The sequence below is a fragment of the Haemaphysalis longicornis genome, unplaced genomic scaffold, assembly GCF_048455015.1.
Source record: "Haemaphysalis longicornis isolate Haplotype H1 unplaced genomic scaffold, Haemaphysalis longicornis Haplotype H1 scaffold_9, whole genome shotgun sequence".
Taxonomy (NCBI): Eukaryota; Metazoa; Arthropoda; class Arachnida; order Ixodida; family Ixodidae; genus Haemaphysalis; species Haemaphysalis longicornis.
In genome coordinates, this window is record NW_027526460.1 from 73732261 (window position 1) to 73758237 (window position 25977).

The 25977-nt window shown below is 49.1% G+C and overlaps 1 long non-coding RNA gene across 6 annotated transcripts in view; it reads right to left on the bottom strand.

The window, feature by feature from the left end:
- The window catches only part of LOC144152387 (uncharacterized), a 408790-nt gene that overhangs the window by 324287 nt on the left and 58526 nt on the right, over positions 1–25977 (bottom strand). The gene's annotated exons all lie outside the window — the stretch shown is intronic.

Sequence of the window (25977 nt, forward strand, 5' to 3'; positions counted from 1 at the left end):
TTCCACTGCAATGTGACACTAAAAGCAAGCACAGGTACTTCTAGCACTGCACCACGAGCCCCCTGGAATAGTTTGAAATAAATAGCTATCGTTCTTTTAAACCGTCAAATAAAGCACACAGTGAGAACGCGGGAAATGTACTCGAGCACCGCGTATCGGGGCCGAAAAACGTATTTCGGTTACGAGTTGAAAAAGTAGGCCACTGCAGTGGCGTAAGTTACGAAAGTTCCCATGCTTCTGCGCCTGTTCACGAATCGAGAGCTGGTCCTTTTCAAACGCAGTATACGCGCGCGCATACCGAGTGCGTGTTCTAATATTTGTAAGTTCAGACCGACGCTGTCGAAACGCGTTCCTACCGGTTGCCGCACGGCTAGATGGGAAACAGACGATGGCGTAATCCGAAAACCTCCACGCACGATATCCATTATAATCTTGTTTCAACAGTTCGCCCGTAGCGGCAGTTTTCTGTCAAGACGGCTGTCTATTAGTTCGAATCTAGCTCTACTGCGCGCAAGCCGGCCGGTATGCGGTGTTTTTGTACATGTTATAGGGTCCAGTAAAAATATATTGCGCGCGTCGCGAAAGGATTGCAACAGGCGTCAGTTCTTTAAACATTGTGCAGGCGCGTGGGTGTATTATGTGTTGCGCCTGGGTGTGCTTGCGTGCATGCGGGAGTGTGTGTAGACGCTGGATTTTGGACGGAACGAATATTTGAGAAATAAAAAAAGTTCGACCATCAGTGTTGTGTAAACTTTGAGAAAAAACTCCCCCCACCTCCCCGAAGGGGATCGTGCGGAAATGCGAATGCATTGGGTGCACCGATGAGTGCGCTGCGGCAAGCAGTCACGGAGAGAGGCGCGCGCTCCACTGCATTTATATATATTTTTCCTAGCGCAGCGAGCGGAGAGAGGGTACGCGGAGAGGAGAGAGAGACCCGGGCAACACGCCCGCCCCGCGCGCGAGCTCTCTCCGCCGAGCTCCGCGATGCGAGCGTCCTCGCACGCCCGAGCGCGCTCCTCCTCTCCACTCACTCTCCGCTACTCCGCCCGAGCTCGGCGATGCGAGCGCCCTCACACGCCGGGCGCGCTCCTCCTCTCCCCTTGCCCTCCGCTACTCCCGCCCGAACTACAACATGCTCCGGTTGCTAGGCGCACGCCGGCCAACGCACGACAACCCCCGACTAAGAAATGCATTCGCATTTTAAAAAAATTCCCCATCCAACAACCTGCAAATATACGTGATTTCTTTTAAATGCGACGCTCAGAGCATCTCTTGTCGGCGGCCCTGTCCTTCCTGCGTGCGTCCGTTGTTGTCCGCAGCGTTTCCACTCTTCCCTCTCCTCTCCGATAGCGAACACTCTCTCGCGAGGGGCATTGGCTTGGCTTAGCTTGGCTTGGCTTGGATTGGATTTATTTTATTTTATTTGTAATATACTGCCAGCCACCTGTTGGCAGCCAAGGCAGGAGTGGTTACATATTGATACAGATATATATTGATACATATTGGATTGGATTTGGATTGGATTAAATTGGATTGTGTTGCGTCATAGCCGCGGCAGACGCACTGGCGCCGGCGCGTGCCCAGGTGAGAGCGAACACACTCTCTCAAATCTGCGGGTGTGCGGCCCAGCGCGCTCTCACTCCGCCGGTGGGCGGCGCTGCGCGCGGTGCTGCGCATGTGCAGTACTCTCTCTCTCCGCGGTCTCCGCTCCTTCGGGCGCGCTGCGCATATAACCGGTGTGCCGCTCTCTGGCGGCCTTACGGTCAACGGTTGCTCTCCGCTTGCGCTTAAGCGCAAGCGGAGGGTTCAATTGAACCCCCCTCAGCGTCGCATCACACCAGGGTTCCCGCGAGGGGAGGTGGGCGGAATTTTTTTCCGAAGGCTTTCAAAAAAATTACTTTGTTGAGAACAACTAAAGTTCCAGAAAAAAAACGCGCTTTTAAATAACTCCCAGCTCGGTTTACAGAACGGATGGTAAACTGAAAATGCTTTGTTACTGCTTTGAAACGAGCATATTCTTGATATACGCGAAAAAAATTTGCCATCTCTGGTTTATTGCTAAATTTAGGCAAAGCGTTCTATGGCCTTGACCACAGAATTCTTGTTCGTAAGTTGGTTCACTATGGTATTCGTTGCGTGCCGTTGTCTTTGCTGAAGTCACATTTCCGCGACAGAACGCAGTGTGTGTGTGTGTGTATAGGCAGTGACCATTCAACCTACAGGTTCCATACGGCATACCGCAGGGCACAGTCTTAGGGTCCCTGCTTTTAACATCTATATTTATGGCATCACTAACATTGATAAAACATTGAAGGTCATTACATATGTTGATGATAGCTGCCTGTAGCTCTCGGGAGCTGACCCAGATACCTTAATTAAAATTTTCAGTAGTATTTTCATGAGCTACCTATATGGTCAAATTCGAATCAAGTGATAATCAAGCCCCAAAAACCAAAATTCAGCCATGCCAAGCTCAAAATGTTATTACGCATGATTGGCAGAAAAATGAAGGTAGTTGGATTGCGCAAACTTTGGTTACGTCATTTTCGTCAATCCCGAGCTTAACCAACTCACATTTCCGAACTTCGTAAGCTCTTTCCTCTACAACCGGCAAAGGGGGGTGAAGGGGGGGGGGGGGGGGGGGTCACGTCAGGCTCCGTGCTCTATACATCTGCGGCAACGACACATTCAAAGGCATCGTCGCCTGGGCGAAAGCAGCAGCGCCCCGGAACGAAGCTCGTTTACGGTGATGCACAGATTTCGGGCCTTGTCAAAGGCGCTCTTGACGCACGCCCCATACGCGCAGCGTTCGAAACCGCAGTTCAAACCTACAGCCGCCGCAATCGCAAACGTTCGCGCCCCGAGTTCCCCTGTCTGTCCTCCATCCTTTTCCGCCGCTCAGTTCCCACCTCGTGGTTCCAAACTCGAAACTGGCCTTTTGCTCATTTTGTACATGCGTTTTTTTTTACCGCGACACTACCAAGATGAAAAGGCCATACTACAGATCCATCACGTGCAGAGGCGACTCAGCTGGTGAGAAGCTGGATTCAAACAAAAAAAGGCTGTAAACGCCTCGTTATGCAGGCTTAAATAAGGCATAGAAATGAATCGCTTGGTAGAGATAGGACGACTGTCGTCTCGTGTGCAGGGCTTTCTTGTCTATCAGGTGTTTTTACAAGCGCTGGCTGCTTTGTTTTTTTTTTTCGTTCTTTTTCCTGCAAGAGCTTTACTTGCAGCGCGTTCGTGCGGCGTCCTCATAAATGTGCCCAACGTTTCTACCTCCCTCCTCTTCCACATCCCTCATTCTCCGTTCACTCCGTTCCCATCGCTTACTCCCATTACTATTCCCTGTATTTGCTTTCTCCGCTGCCTCGAATTCCAACCATTTTCGCCTTTTTTTTTTCTTGACAACGCGCGCTTTACATCAAAGCCTGCCCGTGTTGTTCAGATTTCGCCGGCCGCATCAAGTTTCATTTCCTTGCAATCGTTGCTTCGTCTTCGTGTTTCATTCTACGGACGACGTCGCTACTTGTTTCGTCGCTTTTAAAAGTTATTATTGTTTCTTTTCCCGAGACGGGGACGCAATAAAAACAGCGTGAGAAAGAAGGAAAAGAATCTCATTTCGTAGTTTCACCCGTAAAAAAAGACTGCGCGCAAAGCGCGAAGAAAAAGTAAGCCGACCGGTAGAGAAAAAGTTGCGCCGCGCGGCGAACTTACGCACAAAACAGGCAAGAAGCGAGACGCGACGTGCGCAGGGTCGGTCGGCTACGCGCGTTATATTTCACGCGATATTGGACGACGCGCTCGGCGGTATCGAAAAGATTTCCGGGCGCAACCCGCCGAGCCCGAGTGGGCGCGAGCGAGATGGAGCGGACGTAGGAACGCGCCGCCTGCCGTGCCTCGATATTTGCGCTCGCGGCGCCGCGGGAGAGTTCGAAATGTGATCGCTATTGGCATCACGTGCCGTGTCTTCCGCAGGGGAACACTATAGCAGTGCGCCGCCGTGGGGCGTCGCGACGCGGCGTATGCAAGAGCACAAGGCTGAGCACACATGAGCTACACTCAGCGACACTGTAGCGGCAAGTGGCGCCTTGGTAGCACAGATGTATGTCAGCAGCCCGGAAGAAACAGAGGGGTCTGAGTGTCGAAAAAATAAAGGTCTGTGACGCTGAGAAGGGTTTACCCCGACACTGCCGCACGTGTGGGTAATGTTCCATCCCAAATATTCCTTCCGTGGGCTAGAGGAGAGAAATAGTAAGATATAACAGAGAAGGCGCGCGACGGCACAAAGCTTCGATTAAACTAGCCGGAACAGTCGCCGGAAAATTTGCAGCTGTAAAGCAGTTGTAAAGCTGTTGTAAAACAGTTGTAAAGCGGTTGTAAAGCAGTGGTCAAGCAATTAAAAAGCCGCCAGTTGTAAAATAAAATCTAGTTTAACTATTTTGGGGAGGGATCCATCTAAAAGCCGCGAATTAAGGAACCGTGAGCTACAAACATGCTCGGGTTTGGTACTTTACGCAGGAGAGAGGAACCATGCCCGAGAATATGGCGGTTGGATTTGCGCGCCGCCTCTGATCCTCGTAGGCGTTCCGGCAGTATGCAGAAAGTTTTCCGATTTCAGTTTCTCACAACCTTAAAGCGTTCCGGGTGCACAATGGTGATGTCCATAGCGGTACCATTCTCCTCACCTACAATGAGACCGCGTCCATTTGCCGGTGTTTCGACAGCATACATTTTTGCCACCCCACTCGTATGGTCGCTCTCACACCGGCCCATATGAAGGGTTTTCCAGGCGCGCCTCTCTTGGATTAGCAAGTCCCAGGATTTTCTGTCATGCCGTCGGCTGGTATAACTTCGCTTGATCTCCGGGAGCTCCTCGTCGCGAATGATTCTGATGAAGTCACGTGCGACACAGGGACAATACTTCCATGACTAACTAAGGCTTGACGTTGGGCTAGTTGGGTACACATAATTCACACTAAAAACAGCGCAGGGACGAGGACGCGAGGACGAGGAGGCGCGCTTCCGAGGAAGCCCGGAATGTGTCGTGCGATGTGCATTCGGTTATGCTGAAATGCGCCGTGGTTGCTCAGTGGCTAAGGCGTTGCGCTGCTGAGCACGAGGACGCGGGTTCGATTCCCGGCCGTGGCGGCCGCGTTTCTGATGGAAGCGAAAAGCAAAAACGCCCGTGTGTACGAGATTTCGGCGCACGTTAAAGATCCCCAGGTGTTCAAAATTAATCCGGAGTCCTCCACTGCGGCGCGCATCATCGCCTGCGTTGCGTCGGCGCGTTAAACCCTACAATCAATCAATCATGCTGAAATGCGCTCGGGCCTGATTTGGCCGCTACGCCATGCAACCTCCTTGTTTTCTTTTGATTGCTGAGACGTCTTGGGACACCTTGGAATAATCTTCCGTGAGTGCCTTGTGGACAGAATAAAATACGAGTGTAAGAAGTCAACGGGACCGCACTTTTCGCCGCAAGGGTTGATTGGGAGCGGCCGCCGACGTTGAAATTCCGAATACGGAAATTTGGCTGATAGGTCAGACGAATTTTCTTTACACGTTGGAAGGATCACGCTCGTTCGAAAGATTGGCCACCTCCTAACTCGCTACTATTTCGTGCGATAGGTAACGCTGCTACCACCATTATATGGAATTAAGTGTTTGCAAGGGTGGAGCTCAAATTTGCCGCCATTATGTGGTGTGAAAGTAGTTTGACGTACTTGGGTAACAGCCAAAAGTTGGCAATTAGTACACTTATTCGGAGCTACGATCAAACCGCTGACTCCTAACACTTCTGAATTGTTCTGCTGAGTCGAAAGGTGTCGCCACGTCATTATACGTCTCCGATATGTACAAGGGAAAGTGGTGGGTTTAGTGAACACGAGACGCGACATAACAGACAGCTGCGACGTACGTTATTTTCAATATCGTGACCGTACTATGCCAACGGTGTAAATGTTGGTGTCACGTACATGCATATGACACGGCCCCCCTCCGTCGCGTGACCCCATACGGTTGGGCAGATAAAATGGCTACCTTAAGACCACCGAAGGACGCCGCAAGGTCGCTTGTCTTCAAGTGCTCCTCATGTGCGATGGGCAGCTCATACAATGCTCAAACAGCACTCGTGATGGCACAATCGGAAGTGACATCAATAATGATATCGTTGCCGAACTATGCCACATCTGCTTGCGAAGACACACTATGCCACATCTGCTTGCGAAGACACGTTCACAAATGTGAGTTCATCAACCTTAACGACAATGCAGTGAAGTGAAGGAGCAGAAAAGACCTAGTTATTGCAGCAGAAGAACGACTAAAACGTGGGTAGGAAGCTGATTAATGACGTGCTGCAGGATCATGTTCCCAGTTTCGTGGGTCTATCAGCACTCGAATTACTAGAATATCGGAGTTTTATTTCGAGAGGACGACGGAAGGGCACCCTTTGGAGCAATTACCCATACCATACATGGTGTAGGTGTACGTAGAGATACTACCATGTATTGAGAGTGCATATGCGTCCGGAGTTTTCCCGTGATTGCCTTTCCTCCTCCGGCGTTGTATAGAGTAACGTTAGTGCCTTTATGTTTAGGCATAGTTTGACCAGGCCATTGAACGGTCTTCCTCAGGCGTAATAAAACTGGTTGCAACTTGCGCAGTCGCTTCTTCTCTGTTCTTTTTTTCAGCTTGTGCAACATATTAGTGTACGCCATGACTGCCGTCCGTAATGTCCGTAATCATATATTGCGCGGAGCCTCAATAATCTCGCCCTCCGCATTTCACGGTGCTACACCCCACGAGGAAGCGCGGTCTCGATTGACGTTTACGGCTTCCGTATACGCAGCGGCGGAGCGAAGAACCGGTGGCAGCGCGGGGAATAATAAACGAGCGTGCCTCCGAAAAACTAGTGCTCCGAACTGGCCGCTTGCTGCTGCAATAAACTAGGCATAATGTAAGCGCGTATAAAATGATATAAAAAAATATCAAAGAGATGGAAAGCGCGCGGTGTCTGAAAAAAAAAAAAAAAAGCGTTTTGTCATTCTCTCGAAAAGAAATGATACTGACGCGACAGGAAGCACCCGGAAATTGCACTGTCGGAGCAATGCAGTGAAGCAAATGTGAGCATTGCGGGAATGCATGCTGCGTAAAATGAAGAAATCCGACTTCCTTTTTCTCTTTTTTACGAAGCAGCGGCTTTTGGACGGAGAACGTTATGAGTTGCCTATGAATCGGTAATTTTGTCTAAAAATTTTGGCGGTAATAACTCTTCCAAATAAGTTGGCGAGGACGTAGAATATGTTTGGCAAACGACGAGTGGCCACAGATATCTTCGGCCCGTTCCCTAAGGCTGCTGTCCGTCTATGCAGGCGCGCCTTAATAGCAGTTTTGGCTGGCTTGCTTGTGTAGTGTAGCTGCGTCGCTAGCATACCTGAGTCGACTCATGCGGTAATTTCCTTCCCTGGTACACAGCGCCGTAGCTCTAACTGAACGCGACGCCCCATTCAATAGTGCTTCCCTCTGGACAATCGTGTGCAGCACTGAGTATAGATGTAAGCTTTCACAAAATTCAGAGGTGCCTGAAAAAAAAAAAACACGTTTTCTTCATGTTTTTCTTTCTCAGAAAATAATGAAAAATTGAAAAAGATGACTTCACGCAGATCTAAAAAATATTCGACATAATTCTTAAATCGGAAGCGTTAGATGTCTCATAAAACTCGAAAAGTGGCCGTAATTGCTGGTGACTGCACGCATGCATGAAACAAATTGCAGCCGCTGCAAAAAAATTAAGTAAATAAAATATACATAAACACTTATATAGGTTCGAATGGGATTTGAACCCGGGGCGCCACGAGCCGCAGCCAAGTATGGTAACTACAGCACTAACCCTGCACTGTGCCAAGATAAAACAAGATTTACCAGGATGCGCACACCGCGTGACAGGGGAACGTGGCGGCACCGCAAACACGGTGCAGAGGCGAAGGAGTCTTCGATAATCGCTGGCTTTCGCCTTGAAATCACTTGAGAGACTTAAGTGAACGGTGAATTTTTCCGTTTACGTTAAAAGAACACAACTGTTTCATGCTGCTTCACAAAAGTTCCGGCAGAGCTTCCGCTCTCAAAATCTGCACACGATTTCACGTCAAATCATATCGATTTCAGAAAGCGTTTCCCTCCCTGCAGATTGGTACCATCACAGTGGTCGGATTAAATTGGTCAAAGAAGCTCTGCATGTTTGTTTTACCAACCAGGGTAACGTTAAAAAAAAACAGAGAGAGCTGCATGCTTTTTATAGTTACCCTGGTTACCCTAGTTACCCTAGCACTGTGGGGGAAAAACCGTCGCCGCATTCCTGATCAGAGTTCCCTTAGCAGCAGCAGAGGGAGCTATTTTCAATCTTTACACGATCTGTGCGGTCGTTTCCGAGATGGGGCTAGGGGAGACTGTCGTGTTTAAATACTTGCAATGCTATGTGGGCTCACCGAGGAAAACGCTGTATCTGTCAGACCTTCTTAAGGTGCTAGGGCCTTCATAATTGATAACAGATCCCTTATGTAGCCCCTGAACGATGTCTTTCGAGCAATACATTTGTGATGAGTGAGTAGTGAATGCTACATTAAAAGGCCCAGTGCATAGCGCTTTATAAGGATACATCACATCGCATGAAGGTATCTAATAAAATGTCCTAAGGCCCTCCCACTTTGTTAGAAAAGTGTTTGTAAGGCTACCAAAAAAAAACCGTCTTCCCAGCATTACACGGGCGTGTAGTTGTGAAGCTGACTTATCAGTGGCTCGGTGTGTACCAAAGTGGCATCCATAGTAGCATTTATTCAATAGTTTTATTTTGGGAGTTCCTGAATTTTTTTCTTCAATGTGATTTATTTCTTTCACCTTCTTTCCTCAGCGGAGAAAAGCAGCAAGTTCGCGACGCAATATTGCAGCTACGCACTACAAAACTTTCGGCGACGAACGAGGCGACAGAAAAGGTAGATGAAACCAAGCACTTACATTTCTTCAAAGAGCACACAATAACAAACGCGTAATTATGCCTTCGAGATGCGTATGATGTCTTGTCATGAATACCTCTTCAGCAGCAGCGTCCGTTGTGCCTACCACACGTAGACGTCCTCCCACAAGGATATCCCACAATTTAAAGCTCGCTGTTTCGTTCTGCGTCTGCGCGAGAAACGCAGAAAGGCACGTTAGACGGACCCATACAGTCAACTTAGCCGTCTACCAGGAATAGTTGGAACGCCCCGACAGTGTATACATACACGTATACATTCGCCTCCTTTGAGGGTTATACACCGAGGGTCCCATCCGCCAGCTCCATTTCACGGATCGTAACTCACAACACGGAGGCAGAGGTCTCAAATAGATGTTCCCGTGCTAAAAAGCCGGACTCGCACTGCACGACAATCATGTCACGAAAGGGAACACTGAGAGAGGGAAAAGAAAGACGCAGAGAGTGAGAGAGAAAGAGAGGATGAATTGCTAAGGGCGATTCAACACGGGAAGGTGTTTGTGCTCCCGTGAATAGGACAGGATAGGCCGGAGCGAAATAAATTTGCGCTGGTCTTTCGCAGGGCACAACAAGGTGGCGGGGAAGAAAGACGACGGCAGTGAGAGCATATGCGTGTATACAAACACTACGAGGTGCGAGGGTGCGGCATTCTACGTATCGCGTGTTGTTGCATGCACGGAAGCCGGGACTTGTTGCGAAGAACACGCAGCGAACCCATACCTGATGGCTGCCGCGTTGTACTACGCCTTTCGGCAACAGTTCAAAGCAGCGTCGTGAGTCCGCGAAAGAAACAGCGGACTATGTATACGCTCTTACGCGATTGACAGCGCCTCGCCTGCCCAACTCCTTGATATCCGTGCATGGCCTCCACTTCGCGCTTTCACTGTCGTATATACAAAGGTTACCTAGGCAAGAGTGTGCGTGCACTGCCATTAAAGAAACGGCTTGGCATTTCCTCCGGCAGCTTTCACTGCAGTGTACCAAACAAGCAACGCGAGGCACAGACCTGCGACGGCGGCTTCAGCGATTTTGTGTCACGCCGACCCCGGAGCAAACCGATCCGGCCTCCCATCGTACCCCTCTTGCGTGGAAGCGTTCACGTCAGCGAAGAGCAGGGGTGGATGTCCTCGTCGTAATCTATACCAGCTCCATTTTTCTTCCGGCACACAACGTCCATCCAGCGCCGCAGAGGCGAATGCCCACGCGTGCGTGTGTGTGGGTCCGTACCGTGTATGCAAACACAAAACTGCCGCCCCCTTCCCGATCGGGCGCGTCCCGCCATACAGCACGGTCTCTCCTTCCCGCCAAAATAATGTAGAGGGGGAGGCTAAAAAATCGGCCTGTTTGCACGGCGTAGTACAAGCAGCCACCGTCGTGCAATGAGAAGAAAGGATCTTTCAGCCACAAAGAGAAGTGGGGAGCCGCGCCTTGAAGGAAGGGTCTTGGCGTTTTCGAAACAAACAATAAAAAGAGCACAAAGTAAAAATGTGAGAGGACCACAAATAAAAGCGAAACGAAGCAAAGAAACCGCTGCTCGACAGTCCGCATCCATCTTGCGTTCCCCTTTCTTCGGCCCGACGCAGCAGAAGAAAGGTCGTCCCTGCAAGATGGCCGCCTCATCTGTACAGCTCCCCCTGCCGGCCCGTCGTTCGTGCATAGGACCCGTGACGCTGCTATCCGCAGTTTTCGCTGTGCATCGTTCACTCCCGCGCCGCCGCCGCCGACGCCATACGTTTGGCTGGAAATGCCCCATGCCTCGCCTTACATACAGACCATACAGACCATAGGGACCATACAGACCATAGGGACCATACAGACGCAGAGCTCGCGTAAAACACCGTGCTTTTTCCGTCATCACAGCATGGAAGAGACGCTTGCCGCGTAATGGTGAGGGGTATGGCGAAGGTCTCTCGATTCCGACTCAATTTCCGGAAATGGCCATTCCCGGTAATCCTACGCCTTTTAAACTTCCCGGCGTGTTCAAACATGGGCCATTCCCATTCACCCGAGTAGCTGATTAAGACCATTCCACTCTATCGATTTCGATGTAGAAACCGCTTGTATACCAACTGCACCAAACGACTGGTGAAAACAAATCTCTACTGCCTCAAGAAGAACAACAGGTGACAAAAACAGCACATATAATCACAGAAAATTCAAACACTGATTTTATTATTAAAGGAGGCGATGAATGAGGGGCCAGTCTTAGAATCCAGACCATGAGTGGGGGATAAATCCTGAGCGGGATAAACCAACACGCTGAGAACAACGCTGGTTGGATAAAAAGGGGCAAGGCCTACCCCTATGCAACAGAGACAAACGTTGATAACTTTAAGCTTGGGATAATGCTTATTTAGCCCGGCGTTGCCCTGTAGAGTCTATCCGACAAATGGCCACAGCATTCCATATGCCATTTTTTTTTCTTGAAATTGAAATTGAAATTGAAGACGACACCACACTGAATACGTCACATCCTTATGAAAGACACCGAAGAAGTTGGACATCATGAAGAACAAAGGCTCTAGCAATGCAACCGTTACCGTGTGCGACGGTGTGCAAACTGGTCATCGCGCGAAACTGAAAGAACTGCGCCTCCCATTGGAATAGGAAATCAGAATTGAGGTAATATTAGTTCCATCACCAGCAATCCCACGAGGAGTAATGCACACAAACAGGATCCCGGTGTCCATTGCAACGGCCTAATGAGGGCGCCTGGCGCTAATGGAGCTCATACGCTCGCCGCAAAACGCATTGAGAGAAGAGGTCAGTACACTCATTCACTTCGCATCTGCCCAACCGAAACGAAGGATGACATATCTCGGCGCCGTACGAAACACGTACGATACCAGACCCCGTCACATGTAGCAGAAGCCGCAAGATATGACACAGGGCAATCGGCCACCATTCAAGGACAATAATCTGAATTAAATACAGAAGTTGCCCGACAGTGCCCATACAAATAGGAAAAAAACACTGCAACTGTTGTGAAAAGGGCGGCCACTTCACCACGGACGAGAACTGCTCAGCGCACACCCTATTCTGCGAGAAGGCAAAGGCGTGTAAGTCACGTGGGCGATTAAGGCGATGACCATGCACGAGCCAACCACAACGTAACTACAACGCACAACATGGGAAAGCTAATGGGAACAACGAACATAATTTTATCCCCAACCTCTGTAAAGCAGAGACTTCACTGTGCTACTAATGCCTGCGCGAACAGAGGAGTACAGTTGAGACAGCCTGTCGGACACTTTGGTGAATGGGACCCATAAGGGAACGCTGAAATTGCTCACAGTGACATTGTGGAACTGAAGACAGAACGCCACTGAGGTGCTTTTCGCCAGGTGGATGGAAATCCTGCATGCGCAGATCGCTACTACGCAATGGTTTGCGACAAAAAAATGCGAGAACTCAAAAAGCAAGACGGTGGTCAACAGCTGAAAATGATCAAACGACGGCATTAGTGTCGTGTCGTGCAGGTGCAGCAGCGTCAAGCCTCCAGACTCAGAGGATCCATGAGAATACATCGAACTTGCGGCAAAAGGCTGAACAGGGACAACAATTATAACAAGACATCCGAGAGAGGTGGCAGTAAACGTAACAAGGACAACAAGAGGGAACAAGAAAGAATAGGATATACTCACGTCACACAGAATACGTGTTCAAAGTTCTTGAACACGTCACGGTGCAACAAGCAAGAATGCCAAAGACAGGCACGACACCACACCCGCACAAGGTGACTGCATGCACCTATAGACGCGTCATGCCATGACACCGTACAAACAGCTGCCGCTTACTCATGTACAGTGCCAGTGAACAAAACTGTCCCCGACTGCAGGCAATCTCACCGCCCCCTACTACAAGAAACTGCACGGGAAACGTCTGGTTACCAAGGATACTTCATTTCCTTTACCGAACAGAGCTTTTAAGAGGCCAAATCAACATGAACTCCCAAGCAGCTGTCTCCATAATAAAAATATACCACGCACTCAGATGTTAGACAGTATACTGCGCACACAAAATAAATCATGAGCCATTCCACAAGTGGAACGTGGATTACCATAGAAGCTCTTTTCCGCACGACAAAGAGGTGCTACCGTCTAAGGTACAAGCAAATTTCCTTTCTCTTGGGCGTTTACGGCGGGCATCCCTAATAAAGACACATAGATACACGCACACACTTTTACTTTGACCCTACTGATCTTGAAAATGGTGTCTCTTTGATAACTATCTTACCCAAGATGCGTACTCAAGTGATCAGGCGTATAAGCCTGAAGTAAAATTATGGTTTGAACGGTGTTCGACGTTGGTGGTCCCCGCGTGTTTAGCACAGGCACATGAATGTTCGCTGTCCAACACCTCGGCTATAGAATACCTTGCGCTTCAAAGGTACGTAAAGTATCTGGCGTTTTACACAGTAACCCAGCCATATAAGCTTCGCTTAAACTTGTTTTGGTCGTACTCACATTTACAGGTAGAAGAACGCGCTAGGGTCAACTGCCCAAGGCCCCTGCAGACAGCATTGATTACCCTTGCGCCCATACCTGTGCTACGGTTGTCCTGACACTCTCTTCCACCTCTACAATTTCCCCCGGCCAAGTTTAACGGTGTCTCCTAAAAAAAAGCTACTCGTACTTTTTCTCGTGTTTTTATCCTCTTCCGTCTCCTCTCGTTTCCGGCGCAAAAACCGTGACCAAACCAGCAGGGGACTGCTACTCCCGGGCTGCCACTCAAGCGGGCGAGCCCTATCGTTATCGGCGGGCAAGAAAGGCGCACGGTTCGAAAGGGGGGTCAGTCGTGCGCGAACTTAGCCCAGGTTCTCCCGCAGACTTATACACACTCAGCTAGATTAGGGAGGCCAGGAAACAGCCGATCAAAAGGCGCGGGAGGCTACAAAAGGGCGAGGAAGAGATTAGAGAGATCGAGTAGACGACGTTTCTCCCGCCACCGGCCGCGCGTTCGCCTTGCTCTCGGCGATTCGCCGTTTATTTCCCTTTTTGCCTTTTGCCGACCTCTTTTTCCCCGAGCCGGCTCTAAAATAGGCTGGCAGAAAGACGAGAACTACGCTATACAGGGGGCGCTGCTGCGAGCCGGTGCTCGTTTTTCAGTAGCCCTCCCGTGCCACTCAGACGGGATGCGCACGAGTCCATTCTTTATCCTCCATTTTCTCCCCCTCCTTTCTTCTTCTCTGTGCGGGACGCAAAATAGGGATAATGGGGGGAAATTTGAGAATGGCCGCCCAAAGCGGGGAGTGCACGGCCTAAGGGAGCACGACAAAAAAGTGTATCTGTTCAATGCCGGTGCGCAGGAGAAGGTCTCCGTTCGATGTTCCCTGCGCATGGGAAAGGGAGACTTCGGCGGCGTTTGGATTAGAACTTCGGTTAATGTGGGCATGCGTACTTAAAACGGAGCCAAACTTTTTACGAGCGCAGTATAGGACTCCGGCGAGCTGGTCGCACGGTTGGTTGTGAGGCGCGTACAGGTTACAACGAAACCTAGTTCGGCTAATGCCTGGGCTACAGGGTAACTTTCAAATGACAACTGGATCCTCGCCCACAACTCACCCTATGTATTTACTATGGGACACTCGATAGACAATTGGTTTAACGGCCTTCAGATGGCATTCGGAACAGCCTTGTAGCACAGCAAAAGTCCAGTGCCGTTAATGGGAACCGGTCAGGTTATCTAAGCTGTAAAATTAAATGGCCCGCCTAGGAATATCCCTTCATGGACCCAAAATGGGTGCTGTAAACCCCCCGATAATTAACAAAAATGTTCCAAAACTAAGATCTATACGCTTTAATAGTTATCATTCAAGTGTCTTCCCGTTAGATAACCCCAGAGAATGGGATAGAGAGTACAGGCCCCACAATAACGGAATTTGTAGTCTAAACACGTAACAAGTAAGAAGCCGAACGAAAGTCTGGTTAAGCGTGAAGGCAGTTGAAAAAAAAAACGATATCATAAATTCTGAGAAATCGCAGGCCATCCCTGGCCTTATACGGGTCTGTCGTTTAGACAGAAAAGAAACTAGAAGACAGCATAAAGACAAACTAAGCTTTATGTTACAGTAATTAGGTAAGGTGGCCGTAAAACAGTCAACTTAATTCGTCTTTGTATGTCTTTACCTACACGCATTGCTTTACTTCTTCATTTATTTCTTTGCCTACATGTTCCCGTATTTCTTCACCTGCTTCGTTGCAGCCAGAAAAAAAAAACAATTAAAATAGACGTTCGACATAGGTCACAATGACTTTAGAAAACGAGTTCCTGTTATAGCAGTCGCGGACGACATTAAACAAGAACCATTCACAGTAAGCGGAAGCGTACAAAAATGGCGACAACAAAGGGCGACAGCGGTTCAACGACGGCCTCCTTTCAACCGAGGGCATCTCGCGTAGCCACGCGCTTTTACGGCCGAACCCCGGCGACGAACAACGGCGACGCGACGACTCAGTCGTGCGAGCATTTTCGTTTTGAAAAGCGAACAGAACAAAGTCTCCCCGGAAAAGTTGTTTAAAAGCTTCCCCGTCTGCACAATTGAAGAAATCCAGCCCAAGTCTCATACGAAAGAGAAAACGGATTGCCGAGCGCGGGAGGTTGTTAGACTATATTGGCGCGCTGCTGCACCATATAGAGATAGCACGAGAAGCGGAAGGGGTGGTGCGGGTGGTGTCCGGGAAGGGCAAGTCAACCGGTAGAGCCCCGATCGCTTTCCGGTGAGAAATCCGGCCGTAAAATGGAATGCGGCTACCGGAACACTCCTCGAGACCGGCTCGGGCCTGGCGCTGCTCACAGCCGTTCGTAAATGCGGGAGGAGTCGTTGCAGTCGACTCATGCTGGCTGGCATGAGAGAGAGAGGTTGTCGCATGGCTGTGACAAGAGTGTTGGCACTCTTGTACGCCCACGACCTCCCCAATTTTTTTTTTTTTTTTAGCTACGATAATGCTTTACTGAGCGTCATCCGACGACCTGAGGATGCATGAAAGGGCTAGGTAAATGTTCCATTGCGGGTGGTGTCTTGGGGACGGATGGGTAGATGGTTCTCTAAAAAGAGTATGCTCGGTACATCTGGGACTATATTAGGTGCGGCGAGTCAGGTATGCTGGCATGCGCGATGTAAGCGTTTTGTTTCTTGAGACAAAATGGACAAAAGGGTAAGCCTGCTCGCTTTTCAAGTGGTTCACTTCATTTGTTCATGAATGGTTGCGCCAAAAACTTGAGAACAGTTTGCGTAGGCTTCTGACCCTTCTTGTGTGCGGGCATGAATTCCATGCTGAAGGGTAATACCGACATTGCACCGATAGCAGTGAGGCACCGTAATACGTAGTTCTTGATTACTGTGTCAACCGTTTAATTACTGTGTCACCCGCCTGTGTCACGGGCCGCTCGGCCCGTGATAGATGCATTCACTTCACTTGCGGACCCCGATGAACTCGCTGGGACCATGAAAGTCCTCCGGAATATTTCTACAACTACAAAAGACGTGAGGCCTTTGACCCAACCCTTAGGTGCTTAGTAAACACGAGCCTCCACTCAAGCTTCTCCGACAAAATGTGGTGAGTAGCTTCGGAACAGTAGTTGATGCCCGCGTGCTGTCTGGTTGAAGCGTTTTTCCAACCGAAACACGTCTGCCTCGCGCAACACTGGAACGCGAACGAGCAGTTCTGGCAATGGCCGTACGCCGCGAACAAGGTGCAGAGGCAATCTGGCAATTTATTCATGCGCATGGCGATTGAAATTCACCGACATGAAAGGTACGCAAGTTCTCAAACGTTTCCCCAGTGCCTGGATCATGCCGAATTCTTTTAATAACACAGTGTGATGTGCTTTTGGTTACAGCGAGAAATTTGTTGGTACGTATATCCGCTGCGATGTCTTTCCACCATATTCTCAACTTGCTCGATACATACCATCGCTAACGCGCAGCTGCTAAGCCAAATACATAAAATGCCGGCGAGGAGTTTGTTGCTCCATAAGTGCTTTACGTGTCAGATCTGCGCTAGTGTTGCGGAGGCTCCTGAAAAGGAGAGTTTTGTTTTACCTGGGTCCGTAGTCATACTTTTCCGCGCATGCACGGCACATCACGGTGACCATCATTATGACCGCGCTCGCCGTAACCTGGACATCGCCCGGTTTTCTAGCAACTGGTGGAGAAAAGCACGGCGTGGTATCATGACCATAGTCATAATAGTGACCGGGGGTCATACCAGTCTTCGGATATCTCATGGTTTCAGGTTCTTTCCCGTAGCCTGCACACAATTCTTCCAGTGGCTACTTGCGCAGGTACGCGTCCTTGTTCTGAACCGATCGAAAAGCGTCAAAAAACGATGTACTCACTTCAGCATAATTATCATACAAATGTTTCCTTCTAGTTTAACCTACCCGCTTCTGTAGACATCTGAGGATTTCTTTGTTTTCATCCGCTTTTGTTCCAGCAAGCTGCCTGACTCTTCGGCTTTCTTTTTGGTTGCGTTGCGTGTTTTTTCGTTGCTTTGTGGTTTAATATACAGGATATTGAGTCCTAAACCTCCTGCCTTCTTTGCAAAGCTTGCACCGCGGCGCCATCTATGAGAGCGCCCAAACACCTCGGCGGAGAAGAAAACAAAAAAAACAAATCACGAACAGAGGCCGGCCTCCGCAGTCAGAAGACTCTCACGCCAGCACAGCAGCAGCAGCAGCAGCCCCGATCAAAGCAGGAGGCGAGAAGAGAAGCCCCCATCCATCGTGTAGTTGGTGCCTCCGCTCGGCAGCTTCCTTTGGAGAGGCAGCCACAATGGGACAGCCGACGGCAGCTCGCAACCTCGCGGCGCTCTGCCACTCCGCCGAGCGTCGATCAGCCTTTCATTCCGAGACAGCAGCGAGGAACCGGCGAATCCGCCTCGGCTGCGGCGGCGCGGTTGCTTGCTGCCCGGTCGCGCCGGCGGCAACAAACCTCTGCAAAACGCCAAGCATCCCCGGCGCATCATCCGCCCGACGACGCCCGTGCGATCGGCCGCTCGTCCCAATGCTGGCAGGAATTTTTAATCAGAAGCGGGGGGCCTCGAGACCCCGTAGCGCGCCGAAACAATATGTCATGTGTCATCTCTGCGCCGAGGGCCCTCCTCGCCAGACGAGACTCCGGCAGAGTCTCATCGGCGGACGGGAAAAGAGCGAGGCGTGTTTCTCTAATTCTTCCTGCGGGAGATTAAAGGAGGGGGCGAAGGGATTCTTTTGCTTTGTTCTCAGAGCCCCCTCCGAGTCCAGCGCGCTGCCCGTCCCTTTCCTGGCGCCCCCCGCCTTGCTTGTTTCAGCGCGCGGGACTGACGGAACGTCGATGATTCTGTGACGGACACTGGGGAGCCGTTGTTGGGCGCAGCACGTGCCGTGTGGCGCTTATTGGCTTCGTTTGGTGTCACTGTCGTTGTTTGATGGTTGTAAAAGTTTGTCGGTTGAACTTCGTTTTATAAGGGGCGCAGCCCCTTAGGGGCTCGGGCTGTCGGCGTCTCATGTCGTTGTCGTAAGCGTCGTCTCATGTAGTCACGGTACTAAAATACCGGAAAACTCGTTTACGCCGGGATAGAACGTAGCGTACTAAAAAAAACAACAACAAAAAAAAACACCGGGACACTCGTATACGCCTCACGCTAGAACGCTTCGTGCTTCAAAAACACGAGACCTTTACAGCAAAGCTGTATAGCTCTACCCCCCAACGGTTTCACTTGAACGAAACAAAAAAAACAAAAAAAACGTAAATGCGCCAAAATTACACTTCTACACTGCATGCTTCACCCCTCCCCAGATTTCACGTTAGTGGAGATGGCCCGGGACATTTTTTTTTTTTTTTGTATGACAATCGCCGGTGATTTGGAAAAGCCGGCAAGGTTACTTGGGACCGGCTCCCTAGGCAAATCTTCTTTTAGTCACGAGGAGCGTCTATACCGACATAAATTCTAAGTTAGGGAGAGAGAGAAAAATAATGTCAGTCGCTTGGATATCGGCATCCTGCACATCTGACTCGGCGCCGACTCGCTCGCGCGTCTCCAGAGAACATTTGCGCGTCGTCTTTGGGAAATCCGTCAAAATCGGTTGTTGAGATTGGGGTTTGCGACTCGGTTTTAATCGTTTGATTATAGCTTTTCTGATTTTTGACATTTCCGGAAAGGACAGTCGGCCGCTTTGTGAGGTGCTATATCCGCATAATTTTACATTACAGCTGTGCGTCTTCTGAACGGAGCTATGAGTAAGGGAACTGCGGGGGCATTTATTGATACAGCTTGGTAATTCTTTTGCACGATAGTAAACATCTGTGCATGTTCCGGATTGTTGATTTTCCCGCCTGTAATCGTAAGTACTCTAGGCACCATGCCATAAGCCTGTGCAAGGCCTTGATTTTAGCGCCCTGTCAAGTCTGCTAGAGCTCCGAGCCTGGTATAGGGACGACTAAAAAAAAGTTCTGGGAACATCGGGATTTGCTATGAGTATGTATGTTGTACCTGAAAGAAATGCTTCTCCAGCTGTGAATTTTGCAAAGAGGTAAGGCCAACTTTAAATGGGCTCGGTATAAAGTTCGGTTTCTTTAAAGCTGGCTTTCTCAAAGTGCGTATTGCAATGAAGCCTACTTGAAAAAAAAGATTGACTTGCGTGTCCTATGACATCATACACTCGGAAAAACTAAACTCAGCAAGACGAAATTAGCGTCACTAAATTGAGCTGCATCACCCAGAGGGAAGGAATGCTCACGAGTTCTCGCATTAAAAGAAACAAGGTTTAATCTTCCTAGTTTTTTCTTGGAAACATTTTGCTGCCCCGTAAAGATGGTTCAAGTGCTGCTCATGAAAACCAATATTCACTGCATAGCTAGTCGTCGTCATCCTCGTCATCGTCATCATAATTATCGTCGTCGTCGTCGACGTCGACGTCGACGTCAGTTGCGTCAGAGTCGTCAGGTGTCGTCAGCCGGCAGTGTCAGGAAATGTGAGTAGTGAGTGTGTAGATGTAGTGTGGAAGTGAATATATATCGGGGACGGGAAGTCTCCCTCTCCTTGCCTGGAATGTACAAAAGGGTATAAGGCACGGGCCTATATAGTACAGTAGTTGTTCCTGAAGTTTCAGAGAGAGAGAGAGAGAGAGAGCTCTTTATTAGATGAAAGCAGAGAGGTTTGCCGGCATGTTACCGCCTGCATGCTACTCTGCGGGGATGGGGAGAAGGGAGTAAAGGCCCTAAAAGAAGTAGGGCAGAAGAAAGATGGGAAAAGAAGAGATTAAAAGAAAAGTGAACACGAAGCTTTGCGTGGTGACTTAAAAGTCCACACGATCTGACACGTAAAGTTCTAAATTGTCTCTGCGAGGCCGATTCCGTGTAAATAATCAGCTGTATGTTTACTGCTTGTCGTTAACGTACCGGTGAGGTATATAGTCTTCCAGCAAGAAGTTGTGCTTCACACTCTTCCCAGCACGGACTGCAAAATGTTCTGCCACAATCCACACTGCGCGATGTAGCATATTATAAATATCTTATAGCTTATATCTCCGGAAGTACAAAGGCGTCTCGGACTTTATGCGTAAATCACGCAGGAATAAGTTGCGCATTTCCTCATTTGATTTAAAGAAACGCGAGTGTCCATTTTTCCCTGTTTTATAAGTCGAGCACAGTGCCTCCATGGGCTCCAACAGGAACAGCTTTACTGCGATAAACACCTTTCACGTCTCATGCCCACAGCAGTGGGCATCCGTACTTAGTACCAAAACACAGCGTTACCAAAAAAGCGTTACCTCTTTTGCGTCACCGTCGACACTTACATCAAAACGCATCAGTATGTCCTAGAGAAGTCCACGTAGTGCTCAGAGCAGGCTCTACCCTCAATCTTCGTTGTACACGTCGCAATGAACACGACTTGGGAAAAAAATACACGTATACTTGACTACTCAATCTTAACACCTACACAGTTTCGTAAGGCCTGTTCGCTGTCCCGGAACCATTTGGAAACACAACGCAGCGAATGCACTACATTCGAAACACCAAAATGGGGCAAATGTCAGCAGTAAACTAAACAAAATCAGACTTCCTCCATCACTACTTACTAGGAGACCAAAATAACTTCCCACGCCAAAAACCGAGCAGTGCACCCTTCACAAAAATCAGAGTTGGGCAATGAAAAGGGCACGACCTGTAGCTTTCACACCCCACTCGACACGCGAGTTCGAACTCAGTGTCGAAGGAGAACAATGCTGCCGCGCATCGCTGGCCGAGAATAACGGACGGGATTGGGAAAGACCTCTCCGGGAAGGCGAGGAAACAGAAGCTGGGGAGAGAGAGAGAGAAAGCGAGGGTCGACGGAAGGCGTGAAAAATTCGACAAGCGTCGAGAGCGGGCAGAGGAGGAAAAACCGCCGACGAGGTTCGGTGTGCACCTTTTATTCTCCAAGCTCGCGCCTTCTAAATGTAAAATCAATGCTAATGAGGGCCGAAAAATGTAGCAAGTAACCGGCGCGGACGAAGAAGTTGGGGAATAATACGTCCCCGTCGAAAGCGGGGCGGACCTTAACACGGGCCTAAGGGGCCGCAGCCGTGGTTCCGCTCTCTCTTTCCTCAACTCCGGAAAAACACCTCCCAGGTCAGACAGAAGCCTGGGCGTTGCGCCCCTCCCCCCTAATTTCTACAGATTCATGAGTCACCTCCGTCACACAGTACCAGCAACATCTTCAGCCTTTACCAACAGAAAATAACGAACACACCTGTCGTATGTCCGACTATACCGGCGCTATGTGGAAGCTTTCTTAGTTAGTGAGTGTCGAGCCGGCGCGTCAAAGATCAGCCATTCATTCAGTCTCGCCGGAGGAACCTCTCGTCTCTCAATTCACATTCACCTCGACTCTGCCTTATTCTCTAATGCGGCCGGCGCCACTTTATTCTCGGCTCTCCTCCTTTGCGTCTCTTAGTATTCATAGAATGCGCGCGCGTTGGGTGGCGAAAGAATTTCTTTCTTTCAGTTATCTCAAGGAGCGGAATTTTGGGCTCCCCCTCTTCGTTGGTGCATATCTTGAAAAGTTAGGCGAAGCGCGAACAATGAAGGTCGTTTCACTGCGGAACAAGTGGACGTGGTACAACTTTGCACTTTATAATCCTCACTGTTTACATTAGCACTCTACACGAACAATTATCGCTTAAAGGTTAAAACCGCGTAACTCAAAGAAGAAAGAAACGAAAAAAAAAGGTCCACTAGCGTGAAACCTGGGGAAGGGCGAAGCATGCAGTGTATTCTTGACGCATTGGCGTTTTTGCCAACGAAGATTAAACCGTTGGGGTGTAGAGGTATACAGCTTTGTTGTAAAAGTCTCTTGTCTTTGAAGCACGATCAGCGCTCCACTGCGAGGTGTTTTTTTTAACACACGTTGCGTTCTAGCGCGAGGGGTAAACGAGTTTACCGGGGTTTTAGTACCGTGAATACATGAGACGACGATTACGACGACGACGACAGGAGAGGCCAACAGCCCCAGCCCCTAATCTTCTCCTTTAACCGACGAACGGGTTTAGAGCGCGTCCTGTGCAGCGCCCTGCACATGAAAGGGGGAGAAAATAACAGGTGAATATTGGTAGCTACTTAAAAGAAATTAAAGGTGGAAGGTCGTGTCAGGAAATATAAGTAGTGAGTGTGTAGGGGTAGTGTGGAAGTAAATATATCGTGGACGGAAAGACTCGCTCTCCTTGCCTTGCACGTACAGACGGGTATAAGACACCGCAGTCTGTGCCTGCTGAATATTTATTGCTTGTCGTTAACGTACCCATGACGTATAGTCCTCGAGCAAGAAGTTGTGCTTCACACTCTTCCCAGCACGTACTACAAAATGTTCTGCCACAACCCGCACTGCGGGGTGTAGCAAGAAGGCTCACTTGCGAGTGTAAGCAGTGCCTATAGTGCGATAGTCACCTGCATTACGACAATCACTGCACGCAAAGTACCTCTGTAATGGCGAGGACATTACAGTGGTACTTTCGTGGTACTAATGTGGCGGTATAATGGTATCAATGCAGTAGTACTGTTCCAGCCTGCATCTGACAGTTCGGGAGGACATGTAGAATATACCCACATGCAAGAAGCTACGCGAAATGACAGGCAAGGCACAAACAATATAGTCATGCCGGCAAAAAAAAAATGCTTGTGAATTGAAATACAGTTCATGCTGAATTTTTATTTTATTATGATTTTTTTTGCTGTTCCCCATCTCACCGCCCAAGATGCATTTCATTTCAGCCGTTCGGTCAACTTTGGTACCGATTCTAGTGACATTCAACGAAGCGAAATTGGGTCATTCCATGCCAACGTACCAGGCCTAAAGTCGACCATCACGAATTTCTTCAAGAAAAAGTGGGACTCATCCTTGCATGGCCCACAATGCTCCCCCAAAAATTTTGGTATGCCGAACATGAGGAAGCAAATAGCGGCCGAGTCATCGAGTTAAATTTATTTGCATGCGTTAGCGGGAACCAGATACACTGATGCTTTGAATGCACGTCTGATGTGCACCCAGGCGTTGAATCGACACGTACCCATAGAATGCGAGCACCAGCGCCAGCCCCACGTTATACTTTTCCCAACAACACTCGAACTGTCCTTTTTCCCGGTATTGGCGCCATGAAATACCATTGCAGGGAAAGTTATTCTTGCAGCGCGAAGCCGCTGGCTCGCTCGTCTTTCATGAAGGCAGGCGTTAGCCGTGCAGAGAAGACGCCTTATGGAAAAAAAAAGTGAAGTGTGGGTGTAAATATTGAAAATTTTTTCAACACGTCATTCAATTTCAACGCTTTTCATGTTTGCGCCGCGCTCTTTCGCTCTGTGACAATGATTGACAGGATTCACACATGACGGACGCAATTTTTGAAGCGAAAACTTTCTTAGTTGGACCGATAGCGCCCCGTCAAAAAACTAATGCATTTCCCCTCCCGGCCGCGGCGGCCGCTTTTCTGGTGGAGGCGAAAAGCAAAAACGCCCGTGTGTACGAGATTTCAGCGCGCGTTCAAGATCCCCAGTTGGTCAAAATTAATCCGGAGCCTCCACTACGGCGCGCTTCATCGCCTGCATTGCGTCGGCGCGTTAAACCCTACAATCAATCTATGCATTTCCCCACAGACCGGTTTGTCAACCGAAAAGGTCCGATTAGATCTCTGGACACACGGCGCGAGCGTGAAACCTGGCTTCCATTGTGTCGTGACAGTTACTTGAAAGTCGCGAACAAGGAATGGTTGTAGATAAGACAACACACGCATTGATCACGAAGAAGGAGTACAATAGAACACTTTTATCTCATAAACAACGTAACGGTACACATTTGGATCGCTCGTAGATGCGTTCACTTAGTGCGCGAAATATGGTCGCATGGGTTCGTTCTTCGTTTGCAATTTGGAAAGCGTCCACGGTTCTCTAAACTTTCTTTGGGAAGGAAGGGCAATGTTTTTACGAAGTGTTTTGCTGATAACGCCCTAGAACTTTTTAAATCGAAATTTTTAGATCTACGAGCCGTATGTGTCCCTCCCAAAATAATGCTGGCAACCATGACATAGACTAGCTCGGCAACATACTTTTGCCTGTATGCGAAATGAAAAACAATATTTAAAAACTTGTCCCCAGTTAAAAAAGTTTGAATCGCAGGCTTTCCTGTTCCTTTATGTGTTTTTTTAATGCATCGGTCTATTTTGCACGAATGCGCCATCTGTTGGGATAGACGATAGGTAGAATCTGGCTTCACGTTGTGGAGGTGGGAAGTTCGATTCTCCCCGGGCGCGACGTTTTTTTTTTTTTTTTTAAGCTGCCGTTGGCGTAAAAACATTGCCATTGCACCTATCCCTGTGGTTTAAAGACTAGCGACGGCGGAAAAGAAGAGGAAGTCGGCTTAAGGTACCTATGCTCATAAGTTAAGTATCGAACCGATGGCTCTCAGAGTTGACCCAGCTGATCGGGGGTAAGGGGAGGCCGGAACTTACACAGTGATCATTCAGGTGTAATCACGCGGAACTGGAGGCCAGCACACCTCGTTGCAACTATTTACTGGCTAATACATTCCCAGAGTTTATGGGGTAATAATGCGAGTTACAGTGTTGCTATAATCAACCTCTTCCATCTCTATTACGCCGGTCTCCACACTTGGCTGGACTGAGACAGCACGTTTTGGCTTCGAGGCATCTGTCGTAGGCTTATTGAATGCTGGGATACGTGTGGCGACAATAGTCGTTAAGGAATCGGGATAAAAATAGATAAGTCGGTTGACTGTACATTTAGTTTCTTCCCATCCCTTCACTGTGGTTAAAAGAGATAGTTGTCTAGAAACAAGATCCAGCTTACAGCTATGAAAGTTGGAAAAATTGGTGCATGTGGTAGTATACATGAAAATCCATATCTTGTAGACGCGGTAAAAAAATAAACGCAATGGTTTGGCTGTGCGACCCGCGAAATATCCTGCCGGGTATACGGGCACAGACTTTTTTCAGGGTGATGTGATTCCGCTCTAAGTAATTGATTGAATGGTTTCTTGTGCACTTCCCAGCCTACATCGCGAGCGGCAGCCTATGCATCAGCGCGCGATACTTATAAAGCGCTGAACATATTACACCACCGCGGGGTACGTGCTACTCAGCGGGTGTTTACTTTTTCCATGGAATAAAGTAGCACCTGTATAGGTTATGTGGCAGAGCGCAGGAGCTTGGGACTACTGTATCCCTTTGAGGTCTTGCGACGTCAGCCTGAACCAGCAGCTTGGAGTACGTTGAGTAGAATGTGTACTTCTTTTTCAAATGGTCACCGGTTGTCGACGAAAAAGCGGGGCGTTAACCCTAACGTCATATGTTTAGGCTTAACGTTAGGCACCCTCAGCCTTACCAGATGCCAAGCAACGTCATACTTATTGTATGTCGAGCAACAGGTGGAGGTTGACGATTGTACTTGACCTCGAGGTCCTCCGGCTGCCAAGCCGTCG